The 20,402-nt window shown below is 43.5% G+C and overlaps 1 long non-coding RNA gene across 1 annotated transcript in view; it reads right to left on the reverse strand.

Moving 5' to 3' along the window:
• LOC141732352 (uncharacterized) overlaps positions 1 to 20,402 on the reverse strand; it is a 171,768-nt gene that overhangs the window by 45,380 nt on the left and 105,986 nt on the right. The gene's annotated exons all lie outside the window — the stretch shown is intronic.

Below are 20,402 nucleotides of genomic sequence, written 5' to 3' on the forward strand. Positions count from 1 at the left end.
GACGCTGATGGGTTGGGCCACGTCAGGCGATGTGTCAAGCCTGCCTCTCACTCCCTCTGCTTTCCCAAGGAGGAGGACTAGAGGCGCCGCCTGTCACAAAGGGTGTACCTCACCATGACAGACCCTGTCAGTTCTCACTTCCCCTCTCTTGACAACATTAGGAAGTTCAGAGGCTTCACAGACCCTCAGGCACTTAAACCTGTCTTTCTCTCCAGTGACTGACACTGCTGTCTAAGCAGGGAAGGGTAGCAGGAAAGAAAGAAGGAGAGAAAAACTACTCCAAGAAGGAGGGAAAGATCAGCAGAAGAGTTCAGCTAAATAGAGCAGCATCGGCCACTGGCAGGTAGAAGCCAAGACTAAGCTCAGAAACGCACTCTTCCCTCTGACCAGCTACTACAAGTCGTGTCTCTACTAACAAGCAAGATAGCCAGCCCTGCTCTTTTTCCCCCATCTCAGCCTCCTGCCAGCCCCATTTCCCACTCTGTTCCGCAAATGCCTTTGCGGTGGAGATGGGACCTCAGCAGCGCTTAAATAAACTCTAGGCCTGATTTGCCTCCAGCTTGTGCCAGGTGAGGTCAGCGGCCCTCCCACAAAAGCGATCTTAGCTGTGCTGGCATTACCTCCATCTCCATCCTGTTCATCCAAACACCTGCTCGTCTTTGGGCTCCAAACCCTTATGGCCAGCCCCACCGCTGCTCAGTCCCCCAGCTCTGCCACCTGCCAAATCCTCGGCCTGGGTTTTTGGAACAAAGATGTTGCTTGCAATTTTTTGTGTGCTGGTGATGCTGAAACACTGACAGAAATTGATAAGCACTGAATCTGCTGGTTCCAAAGAGGCTGCGATGATCACTGCAGGATACAACTATCCTCCAGAAACCCTGTTCTCAACTGCGATTTTAATTACAGATTAAACCAGAGTGTCGGTGTGAAGTTAGTCCCCCAGCCAGGCTGACACAAGCAGCTGTTTTGGTTTATTCGTTTCCTGTCCTCCCTCTGCCTCTTGGCTGCTGAGTTATTGATGTGTCTTCCAAAGACACAGGGCTGCCAAGCCCTAAGGTGCTTATTGCATCATTTGTTTGGCGTGTTGGAGCTTTCTCATGGTCCAGAGAAGCAACCTGCAAACATGCACAAAGCCAAATCTTTGTTCCCTTTCACAGCTCTCCTGAAAACACCCTTGCAAAGAAACCAGTGAACAAGCAGCTTTACCTGGGGCTGCATCTCTAGCCCATCATGACAAACTACCCTTGCTCCTTGCCTCGTTTCTGTCTGTGTTCACTCTTTATCTCCTGGCATGTTTTATTTAAACTGCCTGAAGAGAAGACCATCTTTTTACTGAGTCCTTGCTTCTCTCTCAGCACCAGAGGGCCTGAACTATACCCGAAGCTCCTAAACAAAACCACTATACAAGTGAGATATTTCTCTAATTTACAACAACAATCCCATTATAACAACATCATAATCTCTGATAGCACCGAGGTATTAAATGGGACCCAAATCTCTGTATTCAGATCTACACATGCACACCCTTTTAAAAAAAAAAAAAAAATAAATCCCTGCTTCATCAAAGATAGGAGTTACTTTGGGGAATACTCCAGATTTCAAGCCTGCTTTATCACTTTAACTACTTGTGACAAAGAGAAAGGACACATGGATAACTAAGGAAGCGCTGATTTTACACACCTCTGTAAAGACTGAGGGAAGGAGAAGGCGATCTGTGTCCTGAGGCCACCCTTCATGATTCAGAAAGCCTCTCCTCCTTTCACCAAAAACTATGGGCTGGAGGTGAGCTTTAGCCTGGCAGACTGTGTCACAGGGAGACAGACAGGAATTTCGTATAGCTGCCTCTAGGTATCCCTCTTCTCCAGAGTGAGACAGAAGCGGAGAGTTTATGGCAGAAGGGACGCTCTGTGGGGCACACGAGCCTCCTCACCAGCCTCTGGTGTGGGTCAGACCTGCACACTGTTGACCCCAGCAAGGAAAACGGATGGAGACCTCTCCCCTCTCTCAGGACTCACGCCGCAGAGTCTAAGTGAGATACAGCAGGGCATAACCAGGCAGAGGGAGCAGCAAACAAGTCTGACTAGCTCCATTTGCTACCCTGGTGAGTGACTTCCCCTGCAGAGATGGGGACTGTGATCTCTGGAGGAACCTGTCAGATAACACTAGGAGCTGCACAGGGATTTATGCTGGCAGGGGCACAATATTTCACTTCGATGACACTTGCTTTCTTAATATTTTAATCATACTGTTAACGTCGAGACTTGAGAGACACAGGCGGCTGCCACCCTTCCCACTGCGCCTTCCACTGCTGGAGCCAAGCCCTGCAGCGAACGCCACGCTGGCAGCATGCAGCACAGCACACACAGCTCACAAGTTCTCCCAGCTCGTGCGTCACAGCACACATCACGCCAGAGACCAAGGGACCAATTACCCATTCTCTGCCACCAGACTCAATGGTGCTCATGTCTGAGAAGAAACAAGAAGGAAAGTCAAGGTCAAGGCAGCCAGGGCCGCAGGACTCTCTTCTGCATTCCTTAATAACTGCAGGTAGCTAAATGCAACAACACACTTGCTTTCCAGCCAGTCCCACACTCCATTCTTATGAACGGTAATGGTATGGTATGGTAATAAAATCATAAAAGAAAGGCAAGAAACCCCCAATGTGCAACCCCATGTGCAAGATTCATAGGATCATTTATTGCCTAACAAATTCCCTGCTATTTCAGTGACAGGACATTTTTTATGTCCTTGATCTGTTTTGCTTTCTTCCCTCAGGTTACTTTAACTTGGGAGCTTTTGCTCTTGTTTTAAATGTATTATCCTAACGTGTGTATCCTAGGGAAACGTTTCCAAGACTCATGTGCCGAAAGGAGATTTTCAAGATGCTTGTGGACACATCTATTATGGGACTGCATATTTGCCGGGGGCTGTATCTGATGAGCCAGATGATTGCTTCTAATCCAGGGTCCTGTGTTATATTAGCACAGTATGAAAATTCACATTGATCATATCCAGGTGATGTGTTCATCTGATGCTCATTCTGTTTGCAAGAGTAATCAGACTGTCTCAGAGATGTACAAACAGATACGAAAGAAGAACCCATTCCACAGCAGAGAAAGGCAGAAAACTATTAAATGCTTTCCTAATTCTGTAATTCAACAATCAGAGAGATGAATACTCTAATGAACTGAGTTTTCCAAGTCTAACGTGCAGCTTCATAAAGCCCTTTCCAGCAGAAAGAGGAAAGCAAAGGCGCTGAGGACTCAACTTCAACAGGCTGTGCAGATCAGCGCTGGGCTGAGCCATGGCAAGCCCCAAGCAAGTGAGAAGGCAATGGCGAGACACCCAGGGTGCTATTCAGTCTGGCAAATGAGTTGTACCCAGCCCTGCATGACAGAAGAGTGCAGGCAGGTGGCTGGTCGCTCACAGGAGACAGGGTGATAAATCCTTCCTGCCACTGACTGCATTCCTGCTCTTCACCAGTACATTTTGACAGGGAAAGAATTGAATAGTGTCACTAACAGACAGGGAAAAAATTATAAGGTTCATTTAGAAGGCAGTAAAGAGGGAATTTTCAATTTCCTTTTAAAATCACAACATAATAATTCTTTCATAGCAGTTTCAACAGGGGAGCAGGAGCCAAAGGGACCTCAAAGCATTTCAGTATCCAGCTCCGCAACTGGGACAGGAGCCTGGCGCTCTGGCTGCAAGAGCAGCTCTGAGACCCTGGCAGGCAGAGGACTTCAAGCAAACATACGGACTGGTGCACGTTTTCAACACCTGCAAATTCCAGCTAAAACTACGGCCTCTTTAAACTGAAGCACGTTACAAACGGATAACGAAAAGACCCTTTCCCTTAAGGAGCTTGTATTATCCTAAAGGAAACAGGACATTGTGTTATCACTGGGAAACAGAGTCCCCCCAGAGACACTAGATAATATGACCAAGGCCTTATCAGTAGTCTGTGGCAGTACAAAGATCTGATTCCAGGTTGGGCCCAAGTTTAGGGTGAATGTAAAATCAGGCTTCTGCACTGTGTGATCTGCATATAGATTCTATAACAGCCTAGGAATGTGGGCATGCTCAAACGTTAGCAGACAGTAGGGAGGGTACACGTGACAGTATCAAGGTCAAAGTTCTGCCATTAATTCCTGTTGGTTCCTTGCATGAAATGACTGTGATTTCAGGAGCATTGCTGGAAAACTGGAACAGATATTAGGCATGTGTACAAGCGTTGATTCAAGGTCTTTGAGTCAGTATAGATTGGTCTGCATGAATGAGGACAGGGTCCTGGAGAGGATATGAATACACACGCATGCCAGAACTATAGAGTCAGGAAGGGAATAGGCACACAAGCAAAGTATGCCTTTGCATAGTTGTAAGCACAGTAATCACAGGCTTTCGTGGTTAACTGTTTTCCTATTCTTCTTTCCATCACCTTGTAAATAGCAACAAACTAGCCTCAGCTGGATGTACAGGGAGATGATTGATGCAATCAACTTACATGTAATTAGTGACCAAAGCAATAAAGGCAGTCTCCTGGGGTTTCATTTGGGATCTAATAACGATACATACATCTTGTATAGAGACATACACATACCATTTTCACACACTTATATTTATAGTTATGCCCATGGTTAGATGAATAAGAGCCATGAATAGTCCTGAAGGCTCTGTTTTGCTGCTGGCTTAGGGGTTTTGAGGGGATGCCAAAAGCTGATTGCTCCTACATTGCAACAGTTCCTGTTTGGATCAGAAAGGCCGCACAAAAAAGTATTAACTGTTCCTTAAATCCATTGTGCAATTCTTACTATTTTAATTTATTACATTTTGTATTAGTATATTTTTTCATAATATGGGCAAGAGTTTCATTTGCTAAAGCCAAATGTAATGCCACAGAAATCAATAGATAATGATAAATTTTCTGTAGCTCAGGATCTGATTCCCAATCTTTTATCTGAATTACTCTATTGATCGGTGGAAAAAATGGATTACAAATAAAAATACAAGACAATTAAATGCTATGCAATTAGCACTAAGCCTCAAGAAAGATGACAGTAATCAGCTTTTGTTCCTACTTTTTTAAAGGATACAAACCCCAGCATTTCAGTGCTCAGGCCAGCCTCTAATTGGTGTATGTTAGAAATTGGTGATGTATGAGAAAACAGTTCTAATTATCCACTGGTGACTTCCTCTCTAGCATCTGGAGCCATTTATTGTGGGAGATAGGTACTGCTTTGGTAGACCAATGGCTTGATCTTCTAAGGCTACTTCTCTGGGAAAATAGCCAGGCTTGAATACCAATTATCTCATTAGAAATCTGGAATAACTCCATTGACTTTAATGGGAATGGTTACATTTGGAATAACTTCATAAAGTGGGTTCATCCAGCCTGAAATGTGCACTGAGGACAGTATATTTCAGTCTAAACTAGAAGGACCTCTAACACAACACCACCGGGAACAGCACAAGAGAACAGGGAGCACTTCAAATGCTGTTGTGAGGTAAAATGACAAGAACATTCCTGCCAAAAAAACCCAGTTCACAAATTAGTTCCATAAATCTCTGCATTTGCTGGTATCATTAAGGATTTGTGGATGTAGAAGGGGAAGAGAAAGGGCAATTGGATTTATTACTTTGGAAATAAGAGCAAGGCATCCACCAAAAGTAGAAATGTTTGGGCATAGATTAAGCTTGACCTTTAGGCTACGCTATGGTAACACGCTTGGCTAGTATTATCCTTTCAACGCACTGGAGCACAGTTGTATATAGGCCTTTATTTCCAATACATAAGCACCTATAAGTTTGATAGCTCACGGCAGCTGATCTATGGCCGTAGGTCACTCTCAAATCTTAATTTATGTCAGGTAATACCATGCATCATTGATTTCAATTGAGGAGACACTCATTAATAAGATACAGTGTATTGGATTGTAAGACTAGCAGAAATACCATCTATGTCACCATAATGATCCAGAAAGCTGGAATAACTCATCGCATCAGTATATAATTTTCATTAGATGCTTGCCATAGTTTTCGAGGTTAACAGCTTGCTTAGAACATTGGAGCTCTACTGCAGGTCTGAGGATCTAAGACCCGTATGGTAAATGATGTGAAGGTTGCAAAGGCTTCTCTATTAGAATAGATTAAAAATATTAAGACTAGATTAGTTTGGGGAGGAGATGAATAAAAGGTGACATGATAGAGGCATGTAAGTTAATAAATGGCACAGAGAAGGTCAGCTGAAGACTCCTGATTTTACTTTTTGTAATACAGGAATCCAATTAAATTAAAAGGCTATTCATTTAAAACTGATAAAAGGAAATACTCTTTTCACATGCAGTGCAATTAGGCAGTAGAACTCATGAGTATGAGGTATTACAGAGACAGAAAATTCAGGACTGCCCCAAAAGAGGCAGAATATGCATTTTTACCTCTTTAGGATACAAGGTTTAAAGCGGACGTAGACTCATACCTTAGGCTGTACGTTAAGTTGAAGAGACTTGGTACAAAGCTCAGAAAAGCTGTCCCAAAGAGTCACTTTCATTTCAGAGGGACTTGTTCCTGTCCATAGCAGCTTGTTGATGGAAGGGAACGCCCTCATATAATTTCATTGCTGGCCTTAATGGGAATGATACACTGCAGCACTGGGTTTTGCTGTTGCAAGTCCCAGACTAAAGTAGCCATCAATCTGAGTCTGGTGACAGAGAAAAAAGTATCCCTAATTCCATTCTTGAATGAAAAAATTCAGACTTTCAGTTAAGCGATAGAATCCTATCTATCTTTCTGTCAGAAAGATGAGTAATTATATGAAATTAAATACCATTTTTTAAAGCAAACCTTTAGGAGTCACCTTCAAGTTAAGCAACAGCGAGAAGACCTAGTTAATAAGTCTAATGCCTCTTGTCTTGGGATGTCAGAGGAGCAGTCACCCACACACCCACTACAATAATGATGCAATATTATTTCACCATTGTCATTTATCGTCACACCAGAAAATGCTACCCAGATTAGGCTCCTATTACACTGTGAATTGTGTATACACATGGCAAGATAAGTGCTGCTAAAAAGCACTTGTGATCTCAAATTAAGCACAACAGGTATAAGTAACAAACAAATGTAGGCAATAAAAGAAAATGGATAAAAGCTCTAAAGATAAGAAGTGCCCAGAGGCTCTTCATGTTTGGTTGGTTGGTTGGGGTTTTCTTTGTAAGAATCATAGTAAATGAATTGCCTGGAAAAAAGTGTCTTAGACACCGTGTTTTAAGCAGATACATCACTGAAAAACAAATTCTGAATTTCATAATCATAAACATTTATACAGGAAATCTGATGCTGTGATTTATGCTTATCCAATCAGGGATTTAAAATATGCCATGTAACCACAGACAAGAATCAAAGGTGCTCCAAATACACTTCCCAGACACTCATAACTGACAAGCTTTAGGCCAAGATTTATCAGTAGAAACTATTTTTGAATATCATGTTGCCAATAAACACGTTTCAGAAAATTGCAATCATGGAGTATTCACAGAAAGTGAAGTGGATGAAACTGCCACCAAAAATTCATTTTGAATAAAATGAATGAGGACTTGAATGGAACTGTTTTCCATTCGAAGATGTCATTCTTTCAAAATCAAAATATGTTGTGAAATTGTGCTAATTTTGGCCAAGAGGTATAAAAGAATATTGACAATGATGAGATGTCTTGGTTTGGCAGTTTTAGAATAATAGTCTCTGGTGTTTCTTTGTGAGATGATTTAAATTCTAATTTTTCACCTGATAAAATAAAATACAAATATCAACACTGAAGCAAACCACTTAAATTTTGAAAGCTGACCAAGTTCCACCTAAAAACAGTTTTTTTGGTGGCTTTCTTTTTAATCTGTTCCTGTTATATCACTGCTTATAAAAACCTTCTCATGTCTGAGCTAAATGTATTCATGAACCCATCTGTTCGGTCCTTTTTTAGCTTAAAAAACAAGACATGGGCTGAGACCTGCAAAAAGTCATCTGCAGAACAAATAGTACTGCAACTAGAGCTGGCTACAGGAGAGAAACCATCCTGGGATGGTTTTTCAAACTCATTTTACTTAGAAAATTCAAAGGTTTTGAAACATATCTCCCTTATTCCACTCCATTTTGAAATGCTGAAACAAAATGAAAGCGATTCTTTACATGTCTGGGTCACACGTTTGCCTTGCTTCTGCTGGACTGTTCAGAACCACCTGGTACTCAAGGCGGCTTGGAGCCTTTCACCCACTCATTCAAGACATGTGCTACAAAAATCTGACCTTTTCTCCAACAGGATAGCCCGTGTGGCCAAAGCGCTTAGGTGCCCTTCAGTATAATGGAAAGAAACTCATTTGACTCAATCTCTAGAATTAAATAGCTGTGGCTGGGGAATCCCACTCTCCCACTTTTCTATTATTTTGCCCCATTTCTGAGCTTCTCCTTCCATTCCTCCTGGCAATTACCTGCCATTGTACATGATCTGTGGATGCACAGTCCCCTAGAGACCATGGAGGAAGGTTTTGACAAAGGTCTCTGAGACAAGCCACTCTAAATGACAAAAATGTAAAACCCTGCTGAGCTAAATGCAACGTGAAAAGGGCAAAGCTAAAGTCAGCCCAGCAGAACCAGTCTTCCCTTTGCTCAGAATAGACTGCCTCAGCAGAGACCAGGGCTGGCCTGCTGTTACCTCGCAGGTTTGAACAACAGGACTTTTCATGTAGCACCCGGGGGGAAAAGGAAAAGGTCTGTGCCTGATGACATTTCTTGTCTCTGATCCCATCTGTGGCCACCCAAAGTTCATCTGGCATCTTTGAACACAATGTCTGTCTAGAAGGTCTCACACTGCCAGCAGACATCCCTAAGTGGCACAGCCATACTGGGAACTCGTAAGGGAAAACTTTTTACCCTTACTCTGAACATGTAAATTAAAAGGTAGGGCTGAAGGTGTTAAAAGCAGATGTCTTTGGTGTTGTATGTCCCTCTGTTTATTACACAAGCAACCTACTGCTTTAACCCATGCAGAGACAAGAAGGGTACACAGTCATTCCTAGGCAAGGGGAGAAAAAGGAAGTCTCAGAGAGGGAGGCTGGGAGGGGAGATCTCTCTGCAGATGTGGCTTCAGCATTAGCCCTTTGGGATCATGCCAAAACCCAAGGGAGATTGACCAACAGATGTGGGCTGAGTACTCATAGAAACAAGGGCATCTCTGAAATGCCACTTTGTACATTTTAGCTTCTCCACTCATGAAATAAGCGAAAGAAGACTCTGTTGAATTAATTCTGCTTGCTAAGCTTGGAGCATGGAAAGGCAGTGTAGGGAGCAAACCAACTGACCTGCATTCCCACCGAAGCCTTTACCACTGCTCCACCAGGCGCTGAGCTGTTTCCTCCCCCTCTGCCTCTATTCTACTACTCACAGTGAGATCTGGAGAGCAACAACACAAAATAATGGAGCTAAATACTGCAGCAGTAAAGCAAAACTTTGGCACTCCTCAGCAAAGCATCCGTTGAGGGGGCTGTGTGTGTATGCATGCCTGTGAGTGGGGATTCTTAGGCTCGGTGAGGGATTGGGATGATTGACAGCAGCCACTTGAAGGCTACAAGCCAGGCACAGCAAAGGGACACTGCTGAAAAGAGGGACATTTGGCAGTGGCTGGGGCGCTGCACTACCTTAGGAAACAGCAGCAAAGACAAAGGTGTGAATTCAACCCACGCAGCCCTGGAAAAGTCCTGCTCATTTCTTCACAAAATAGGCTCTAAATGCTGTGAATCACCCAATTCCCAATTTAATTCTGAAATTCATTCAGCAGAGAGAGAACAACGGAGGAACATCTGTGCTGGTAAGATATACTGAGACCCAGATACTGAACGTTATTTTAGTGCAAATTAAACTTTTTCCCCTTCCTCATCCTTGCAGTTGACAAGAATCTTCAAACAACTAAGGGGAAAGAAATAAAAGCATTTAGCAACACCTCAGTTGTTGCTTTTTCCCAGACAGCTGCTTGAGCAGGGTTTTTATCTGTCTGAGGTTACAGCTTACTAGTTGTGCTAACATCATCAATAACATCAAGAGCAGCTCTTTTGGAAAAGACAAACATCCATCTATCCCACTCCCGGTCTCCAGTGGCGGTCACTGGCAGATGTCTGTAGAAGACTACAAAAACAGGACCGACAGACCATCCTGCCTTCCCCAGATGTCCGGACTCCCAGACTGTGACTGTGGGATTTGACTACACTTCTAGATGAGGGATCCCAGGGGGGTTTTCTAGCTCCTGACTGTAGTGTGCAGTCCAAGCACGTACCACCCACCTCCGTGGGATGGCGGTGAGGTGTGCTCCCTCCATTCCATGGTCTGATCTCCATGGCAAATAAACTGCAGCGTGGGCCAGAGAAGAGCTGCGATTGCTCTAACAAAAGAGCAGTCTGGATGACAAGGGACTGAGGATACATGGCTGCATACTCCAACAGGGAAAGCTAGCTGCAGCTTTAAGGACTTCTCTTGTACAACACCAGAATTTCAAATTATATTCTGGTGGCTCCTCAAGATTAGAATAATATTCTGCTTTGATGACAGCACAGGGGCCATGAGGATCTCAATGCTAACTAAGGATTTTGTATCAACTGTGTCCTGAAAAACTCTCCCATAAAAGACAGAGAATTCACATCAAATGACTGGATTTCAAGAGTTCCATGGGACTTGAAAGACTCAGACAAAATTCTAGGGAGGGCACTTTAACTTGCTACTTCTCTGTATGGGCTCATTAATTAGGGACTCATATGAAAGCGTCCTGTAGTTCTCTCCTCTGGCGGCCAGGCTGTGTAGAGAGATGATGCTGCTGCTGTTCTTCCAGGGATGTTACCACAACAAACACGAGCTCTGAACTAACTGAGAGATTGGAGCAGATGCTCCCACAGAAACTGGGATCTGAGAGAGCTGTTCCAGCACATCCACGTTGCTGAACAGCTCATGGACCTGCAACAAATTCTCTTTCTCTAATGATGTTACTCCTCTTTGACCGATCAAAAAGCAACACCTCTTTGCACTGCAACATGTCTTTTTGAAAGGTTCGGTTCATGCAGTGACTCGGTCACACGAGGACTGCTTTCTGTTACTGTGACAAAGAAGAGTCTACTACAGGACAGGAGACTTCAACAACCTAGGAGACCCTGTTCTCATCACTGCCATGGGGGGAGCAAGACCCCAGGAGCACCTCTACCTGTGCTGCAAGCTTGGTGCTTTGCCATCTCTGTAACAGCATAGGGAGAGGGTCTCTCCTCCAGGACAAACAAGCTGACCCTGCTTTTTCCTTCTTAAAAACTGACAGTTAATAATGTACTTAAAACTGGCCATCTGCATCCTTAAGCTTGTAAGTGAATGCAAACAGCTAGGGCTTTAAAGTGAGACCCTGCCCTGCCCTGAAGGGAATTCCTGGTTAAAACAGTGGAGTTATTCCCTGGAACAGCTTCATCCAGTTATTTCCCATTTAAGATGGCGCTGGCCAGCTTTTATAGGAGCCTCAAAGCCCTCATTTCTAGCTTGCCCTAACTTGGCCTTCATCCTATTTCTTCCTTGCCAGGGGAAGTATGAGGAGAAAGGAAGAGGTAAGGCAAGGTCTGGCTCAGTCTTAGTCTGCCTGGGTTTCTACACAGTGTAATGAGAAAGCCTCATTCTTGCTTCTCCTTGGAACCTGGGATTATATCAACTCTTTGAATTTACCCACAGAACTGTATCATTGCTGCCTGGTCCATGGAGTAGCTAGCAATAGGACAGCAGAGGACTTGCCACCACAATGAGATTTCTCACCCAAGAACATCATTTTTCCCCATTCCCTTTCCCCTGTCCACTTCATTGCCACTTCATTCCCAAACCCTGTCCACTTCATTGCATGCAGACTCAGTACACAGCCTATTCAACCCAAGAAAAAAAGTGTTGCATTCAGCCTAAAAAGACCAAACAAGGAAGCAGAGTGTGTGTGTGTATATATACATATTTTAAAAAATGAATAAAATCACAAACCACACACAGGTGGTAACTACAACCAAAATGCAAAATAATTTAAAATAGGTATGGCTATATGTAAGTGAGAATAAGCAGATATAACATTTCCATGAGTATGTGTAGGTTGAGAATGAGAAGGTTTCTATCCACCAAAGCGATGAAGCTTTGCAAGGGAGAGGGAGGGAGGATTGTTTGTGCAACAAACACAGCCTGCACAACCTGGCTACTTTCAGGGTAGAGTCTGAGCAAGACACTACATTACATTTTCATGAGGAGTCCGAACACAGGTAAAAACTGCAGACAGGATGTTGGGAGGAATAAAAGGAAGACAGAAAAATGCCCTTAAAAAGATCATTTCAGATGAAAGAGCATCATCTTCCATGGTCATATTACACTTAAGATAATATACTAAAGTATAAAAATGTCCCTAAATATCAGGCTGGGGCATTTATGGTTGTGGTTTAGAGATACATAGATCCCAAGAGCAGAGAAAGTCTAGACGCTCCTGGATTTTCCTCTCAGTTTTGCTCTCCTTTTCTCCTAAGCCCTCTCATGCAATGCCACAAAAATCAGTCCTGGAAAGGGCATCTCTAAAACTAGTCGGGTCTGCAGAATGCTTTGAAGACCTGGGATGTGATGAGCTGTGCACAACAGAATGCAAAGTCCCATCCTTTTACTTTGGGTTTTAAAGTACCTGGGCATGAACATCACCATCCACACGTCAGACAGACGGGGAATGGAACCTGCAACCCAGCCCAACACCAGAGAAAACAGGAGCCGTGACCTCTCCAATAGCCCATTTCAGACCACTGGGACCGCAGGGGCTGTCTGCTGTTTCCCACCCTTATCTGCAGTAAAATTGGCTGCAAACTCAAAAGCAGCCCTGTCACCCTGGTGGGTATTTCAGGCATGAGGGACTTTGATATTGCTGGTTTCAACTTCTTTCCCTCCTGCCCTTAGCAAGCAATTTCCAATTGTCCAGCATTTCTCACCTCTCTCCCCTCTAAACCTATCAGATGCTGCCGGTAGTGAATTCCTTTGGGCAGGAAAAGAAAAAGCTCCCTTCCTTTTTCTGAACCTCTGAGCTTAATTAGGCTCATTCTGCACCTGTCTTGATGACACATGAAGAAAATTAATGGAACCAGCAGCCATTTCAGACTTCCATGTGGCCTGTGGGAGCCTCCAATTACTTCCACTATTGGGCTATGTCAGGGATAAGAATAAAGGACTTTAATTATTGACCCTGCTGTGCTGGGGAATGGCAAGAAGATGGATATTTGGCTTCCTCACATGATCAGCATGGAATCCTGACAGCAGCATTTGGAAGGGAATACAGCAAAGGTTGTCAAGAGTGAATAAATTCTGAGAGCGGAGCCTTCCAGCAGCCTACAAAAATCACAAGTCTGCCTGTGCCGGCAAATGAGCCAAGGCAGCATGATGAACAGTGCTACTGAAGTTCACGGGACAACCAGTGATGCATGTTTCTGAGCACTTGTACTACCCAGTCCTAAAACAGAGCATCTGAGCATCCGCAGACACACCTCTCCACCCAGAACTTCTGACTTCGCTCCCCTTTGCTTTAATCCCACATAACTCCACTGACTTTGGTGAATGCAAGCTATTGCACGACCTTGAGGTTGAGAGAGAAGAGAGATTATGTGAAAGAAGGAACATGGAAGTTGATATTTTTTCATCAGAGATCTTTTCCTGGAGTAGAATACTTCATCAACACAGAGAAAAGAGCAGAGATGAAAAATAAGAGAAAGAGGTTTCTTACGTTTTGGGGGAGTGAAACACTGGTAACGTACAGGAAAACTTTCACAACCGAAATTATTTTTGACAGTAAAAGTTTCTTTAAAACCATGTTTTTACATGTTCTAAAAATGGCTGTGAGCACTCCTAATCTCATGTGTGTGCACACTCGCTTGCAGAACAATTTCAACACAGCGAGTTTCAAAAAAAAAAGAAAAAAAAAAGTAGTAATTTCTTATGGAAGTAGCAGAAAACCAACCAAAAAAAAACCCACTCCAAAGCACTACCCCCTCCCATCCGTTTCTAGACGCAGAGGTGAAAATTCACTTTTATGCAAATTCTATCCCAGAAATCACAAGTCACGGACCGCCAATGTTCCTGTACTGCTTTAGCACGCGTCAGTACAGCTGCACACAGGCCCTATTCTAACCTTTGGCACAAATCTGCCTCTTTTCTAATGCTGCTCTTTTCAAATGAAAACCCTGAAATGCTTAGGACGGATGAGCTAAACTATGTCATGAGGTTTTAAATAGACCCAGCTTTCAAGTCATAGTTTCCAGTAAATAATTCACTATTTCATGTAAGAGGTGACATTTATTACCTATATTTTTATAGACTATCCAATGAAATTTTATAGGAAGTGTTTGGCTTCCAATGAATCAAACCCAAAAATGAGAGGATTTGTCACATCTCCATTAATACAGGTCTATATTCCTATCAAACATGTTCCCTTGTAGCCAAGCTAGCTATTCCCCAGCAATGGCAGCATTACATTCTGCTGCAAACCAATGAAACCAGGGCTTTATGGACCTGTACCGTATACCTGCCGCTGTCATGTTTCACATTTCCCAGCAATGCGTCACAGCCAGTTAGCATAGAAAGTGTGTGGGCTGAACACCATATGGAGAAACGGGAGCAATTTAGGGAGATAACGAAATATCTATTTGGAGTCGAATTTAGCTAGGAGTCAACTTTTTCTGTGTTTTCTTTTTTTTTTTTTTTCTAGGAAGGATTTTCAACTTATATCAGGGTAAGTAAAGGGTAAAGAAACCTCACATTCTGCTTCCCCCTCTCCATACCAGCTTATTTCCCTGTGTCAGCTCATAATACCAGATCTAGCACCCAGCTTTCTCCGCAGCTCTTGGAATACAGGGCAGTTAAAACGAAGACCCACAACTAAGGCTCTGTAGTGAGGAACTATCTACACCAAGGCGGCAACTTCATCCTGCATATCCAAAGCTTCACAGGCCATAACCTCTTTTCTTTAATATATTGTCACCCATTTCCAAATCTGGCCGCCACCTTATCTTAGAGCTGTAAAGGAAGGTCGGAACAGCATTGGTGCCCGTTCTCCCTAATACCTCATTGCAAGAAAAACGGATGCCATTTCTGCGTATCTCAGTTCCCTGAGACAGTCACTCTCTCCTTCTTGAATGGATATAAAATACCTTTTAATGTTTTTAAGACACATAAAAACAACGAAGCCTGAAATGATATGTAGGTGTGTATGACGTATGAAAGACAACTTCACTCAATCCTACAGCTGAATAATAGCTCTTTGGGTAATTAGTATGTGATATTTTTAAACAGATGGGTCCCTCTGGCTGAGGGCAACTATGAGGCTGAAATCAATCCTGAACAAGTATTATATCAATTTCAGAGATCCTTGTCTCTGCGGACAAAAACCCGCTGTCTTCTTGTGAACGTTATAATGATGAGAACATTAATATTAGATAATTATGACTTTGAAAGATTAAATGAAAAATGGTGATGATGAGGAAAAGGCATTACGTTAAATAAAACTCCTGCCTGTGTAGGCTGTTAACACTCGTCTGTTGACAGATTCAGACTGAAATAATAAAAGCAAGAGGAAGGGAGAAGTGGTTTGTGTCCAGTGGCAGAGGTGCAACCCTGAGGCAGGGACTCCCAGGGAAACAGAGTTATTCATATGGAAAGGGCATCTTCGCTGATCTATAGTAGAAATGCTTAGCCCCTTTTTATAATGCTTTTCATCCTCTGAGCTTTTCATCTTTTTACTGCATGCTTGTAACAATAAAAACACAGAACACTTTTAGAATCTTTCTTCGAAGGATCTCAGAATGTCAGGGAGAACATCTCCCTAACTTGTGATATGGACAACTCTTCCCATCTATCACCAGAGAGATGCAGTTGTACAGGACGGGGTGCAGGTGGGCAAGCCTTGAAGTTAGAGCACAACTTCTGAAGTCAAGATAAAGACTGAGCATCTGAAACTGCACACAAGAATCAAGGTAATCGCTGAAGATGCAGGGATGAAGAAAGGATCAGTGAGGCAAGCATCAGAAGATGGCACCGGAGCAAGCTGAGAAGTAAGAAAGAGACAGGCTATAGCCATCAGATGCTCCCGCTGTCCTCCCAGAAAGCAGCTCTTGTCTCTCCATTGCTACTGCTCTCACTGGTCCGTTACCAAGGAACGGGAGCACAGTCCTGCTTGTCCACCAGGCTGATGGCTGGAGCTGGGCAGAGCTCCTCTCCAGACCCTGTAGCCTTGGCAAGGAGATATCAGAGCTCAAAAAAAAAAAAAAACAACCCAACAAAAAAAAGCAAAGAAGCAATTGCCTAGATCATTCCAGGAGTGTTCATTCCTCCCATTAGCTTCCATGACCCTTACTCTCCTGGCCAAACAGTCCACTGCCTTGGATGGCTGCTAACCCTGAGGGGCACGGCTAGCCCCCAGCACCCCAAATACTGCAGCCTCACACACCCCTGACACCCTCATGTTCTTTTCTTATACTTTGAGAGTTTTGCCTCTCTCCCCACGGATATGCCCAAACTAGGCAGAAACAGCACTTAAAAGAGATAGAGACCAACCTGTTCATGCCTGTGCCCTTTGCTGAAGGCTAGCACAGGGCAGAATTTTAATTGCTCACCCAGCCCCATTCCAGGGCATGAAAGAGGCATGTTTTTTTCCTACCGCTCTATTTTGCTTGCTCCAAAGGAATTTTATGAATATAAAAACCTTACCACTGTGTAATAAGCACAATCCTCTTAGAGCAAATCTGACAGGCACTGAAGGTATCTTAATAGATGTATTATTTCAAATGTTCCTTTCTGTTTGATATCTGGCAAGCAGAGGGAAATGTGATTAGAGGATGCTGGGGACACTGTATAGCTGGCCTGCCTTCCCACCTCTCCTAATTCAGATTATTTCCCTCCTGATGGTGACCTTTTGAATCTGGCTCTGAGCTGGACCTGAACTGAAAAATTTATGACCCTTTGACAAGAAAGGTAAAAGAGTTTGTGTGTGCCAAATTCCTTTTCTTCTCCTTTAAAAAAAAAAAGTTCTTAAATAAGGCTCAATAAAATCCTTTAAGCCAGTTGCTTTTATCTATTTTTATATGGAATTTAAGGATTTATGTCTTTTTTCCCCACCTCCCTGTTGGTTCCTTTTTGATTGAATTACATCAGGAGCAGAGAGTTACAATGTTCATTGTAACCATAATAAAGCTCCTGTTAAAACTCTAAAAATCTCAGAAACTGCATCGCACATCAGCAATGATTTCAGTGGTGATAGCTCTGGGAAAGGATACAAGCATCTCCATCAGCCTCATGATCATCAAGATTTTAATGCACATTTGAATCACAAGCTGGTGAGATGCTGCAATTTTTTTCCAGCTGTAATCAGATACTAATTGTCCAGGCATATCAGGCTATCAATTATCAGTCATGCCTTTACCTTTGTCCTGCCCTACATGATGTAGAAAACATTGTGTTTGTAGCAGACCACTTAGTAGCTTCATGGCTTGGGCAAACCTCCTCGCTGCTCTCCCTTGAGGAACATTATGTCAACAGATCCTCATCAAATCACTAATTATAATAATTAGGACAGGATGATCTAGGAGCTAACAAGCATGGTGCCTGTGTTTGAGCAGCAGTCAACATCCTTATCCTTCATTACCCCTCACTCTACTCCCCAGCCCGCAGTCAGGGCTAAGGACCTATCTGCCCCACCTCCTCTCCCCAGCGGGCTCATGGGATTCAGGCAGCCGGGATGCTCTGGTAACCAAAGGGAGAGAGATTCTTGAGCTATCCCAGCTTCTGCAGTGGTTAATCAAAATAAATTAGGATATGTCAGAGAAAGTTTAGAAACTACAAAATGCAACACAGGAAAAACTCTTGAACTTGTCTACCTTGAAAACCTGATTGAATGTGTTCTGGACTTCAAATTTCATGGCCCTGAAAAACTCCTATCAATTTTAATAGCATACATCAAGTCCTGACGCACATTGATTTCCATTATCTTTCTCTCTCCTTCTGTTCTGCTGCTAACGCCCATTCTCTTGGGATTCGACAATCCTATTTTAACATACTGCTTTCTCTGCAGGGGATATCGCTTCATTAGCAGTCTCAAAAGGTGGGAGGGAAGCAAGTTAGCTCTGGGACATATGGCTGAGACAGATCTATCCCTGGTATAAATTCCGTTAACTCAATGGACTCACGTATTCTAGAAGCAAATCTGGATTTGACCTATTTCCAAGCCGGATACATGCTTTCAAGTTCATTGCTGGGTTCTGAGCAAAGCAGAGCCCCATTCTGGATGTGCCATTAGCCTGCAGTGAGGCTGAGACCAAGGATCAGTCCATCTGCAGACAGAAATATAGGCAGATGGAAGGACAAATCAAGAAACACCTTCTCATCCTTATTCTCAAGATCTCGATAAGGAAGTGGCAAGACAGGTAAAATGATAAATTTGCCTTCTCTCCTTTAATTCTCTCCCCCCACCCCAAAAAATAATTTCAAAGAAAGGAAGGAAAAAATCTGAAATCTAAAAAGGCACATTTTCTCCAATAAACTTATTCATCAGCAGACAACAGCAAGATTAAATACAAAGAGGGGAAAAGTGCAGCTAATTAGAGAAACAACTGAGTGCAAGACAAATATCAAAAAGCATGACAAAAGCCTGACATTGACAGGGATGAAGCCACAGCCAGACCACACCATTGCAAAGCCTTCAGCATTCAGGAGACTGCAGGGAGCGGAAAGCCAGCCTTTGCCACAACAAGGTGACAGCAGACTAGTCTGGGACAGGCATTTAGATTGAGCCAAGGTATGCCTGCAGTGTGGATCTAGCAGTGAGCATGACAAATTCCTGTATGGCTCCCATTTACCATATCTAAAGAGGCTGATCCAATACTCACCAATATCACTGGCTCAACCTCCCCTAATCTTAGTGCTACTCAATCAGCCACTGCTTCCTAGATCAACCAAGCTTTTAGAGAAGTTTGGACATCCAGAGCCCTAGATGAGGCCAGCATCCTCAGTCTATGTCAACAGTTATGCTGCCAGGAGAATCTCATTACAAGGAAGTCTTGCTTTTATGGTCATCGGAACATTTGTTTAAGGCTTGATTTTCAGAGGTGCTCGGCATCCTGTGCAGCACAACAGGAACTTGCTGTCACATTCAAAAAATCACAACAAGAAACATTCTGTCACACCAGTGTGCTGGGTGCTGTACAAGTCAATATGATGATCAACAGAACAAGACTAGTATGGGGACATGGGTGTACCAACTTGTTCATAACTCCTGTCTATTGGTAAATGGTTGCACGTCCCTCTCGCAATAATCACAGGCAGATATTCTTACACACGGATAAACCTTCACAAATGCTCACATAAATTCAAATTGGGAAAATACTTTATTGACATGACAGGCACTATGAGCACTGCCAAAACATAAGAGGAGAAACCTGTCAGTGGGAGATATGATTCAGTAGCCAGGTTGAACATACACCGCTTCACCTGGCATGGGAAGCGAAGAGATGGAGCATAAAGAGTGGGGAAAGCAGTCCTGCATCACCAGCTATGCCAAGGTGATCTGGGGCAGAGTCCGGGTCTCCTCAGCCAATGCAGTCTCACTCTCCACCATGTCCCTGGCACCCGCTCTCTGCCTCAATTAGTCTGCTATGCCAGAAACTCCTTTTCTTACAGTCATCACGCTTTCTGGAAGGCTCTTTTCTTCCATCCAACACAGGCTGTTCCCTCCCTTCCCTGCAGTATGTTTCCTTCTCAATTATCACACATTCCTGTCTCCTCTTGTTGCCTCACACCCCTGCATCTTTTCGGACAGTAATGGGTGGGAGTGAGCCAGAGTCACTCAACACCTTGGCAGAGGGGATGGAAACAAGGCATCGGTGGGGTCTGCATCTGCTGAAAGGTCTGCAACCAGTTGAGGCCAACATTTGTGAGAATTAAGGTGCAAAGCTACAGGTTGTAAGAGATGTGAGTGGAAATAGCTGGGAAGAGTCCAGCACCTCAGAAATGAATCATACAGAAAACTGAAGTTGGAAGGGAATTTCCCTCCAGGTTAAGAGGGTGCAGCTGATAGAGATAGTTGTGGTTGGAAGGAATTTCCCCAAGGGACTTTGGCAAGGATTGAGGTTGGGGGAAGACAAAAAAAAAAAAAAATATATTTTCCTCTTGAGCACAAAGCAAGAATTCAGTGAATGCACTGGCTCATCTTTATGGAAACATTCCTCTATTACAGTCCTCAAGTCTCTACAAACACCAGTTTTGAGTGCTCCCTGTGGCTGCCTCTCAGCCTTTTGAAGTCCAGGAGATGTCAGATTCAGCTCCATCGCAAACATGGATGTGCAGGGGAA

The sequence above is a fragment of the Larus michahellis genome, chromosome 17 (genome assembly GCF_964199755.1).
Source record: "Larus michahellis chromosome 17, bLarMic1.1, whole genome shotgun sequence".
Taxonomy (NCBI): domain Eukaryota; kingdom Metazoa; phylum Chordata; class Aves; order Charadriiformes; family Laridae; genus Larus; species Larus michahellis.